We start from the raw sequence: 928 nt of genomic DNA on the forward strand, positions 1-928 counted from the left end.
GGACAGAATTTCCGCATACGACAAAATTGTTAAAAGTCAAAGAAATCTCTTTAGCCATATTTCAAAACAGAAACTTACATGCATTATATTTGTTAAAACTCAAAGAAGTTCTTGTTGCCGAAGTCTCAAGATAGAGTTCCCTCACACAGAAAAGTTGTTAAAACTTAAACAAGTGTTCTCTGGCTAAGTTTCAAAACAGAAGTTCCACATACAAAGAAGTGGTTAAAGCAAACGTTTTTTTTTTTGGCCATGTTTTAGGACAACATCACCACATACAAAAAGGTTGTTAAAACTCAAATAAGTCCCCCATTGGCCAAGTTTCAGAACAGAGTTTCCTCATACAAAAAAGGTTATTAACACTCAAACAAGCTTCCTTTAGCTAAATTTCAGGACAAAATTTCCTCGTACACCGAAATTGTTAAAAGTCAAGGAAATCTTTTTGGCCATATTTCAAAAGAGAACCTTACATGCAATATATTTATTAAAGCTCAAAGAAGTTCTCGTTGGCCAAGTCTCAGGATAGAGTTCCCTCACACAGAAAAGTTGTTACAGCTTAAACAAGTGTTCTCTGGCTAAGTTTCAGGATAAAATTTCCACTTACAATGAAATTGTTAAAATCAAGGAAATCTTTTTGGCCATATTTCAAAAGAGAACCTTACATGCTATATATTTGTTAAAGCTCAAAGAAGTTCCCGTTGGTCAAGTCTCAGGATAGAGTTCCCTCACAGAGAAAAGTTGTTAAAACTTAAACAAATGTTCTCTGGCTGAGTTTCAGGACAGAAGTTCCACATACAACAAAATTGTTAAGAGTCAAAGAAATCTTTTTGGCCATATTACAAAACAGAACCTTACATGCAGTATATTTGTTAAAACCCAAACAAGTTCTCGTTGGCCAAATCTCAGAATAGAGTTTCCTCACACAAAAAAG

Source organism: Varroa destructor, unplaced genomic scaffold, assembly GCF_002443255.2.
Source record: "Varroa destructor unplaced genomic scaffold, Vdes_3.0 BEIS01000003.1, whole genome shotgun sequence".
NCBI classification, from domain to species: Eukaryota; Metazoa; Arthropoda; class Arachnida; order Mesostigmata; family Varroidae; genus Varroa; species Varroa destructor.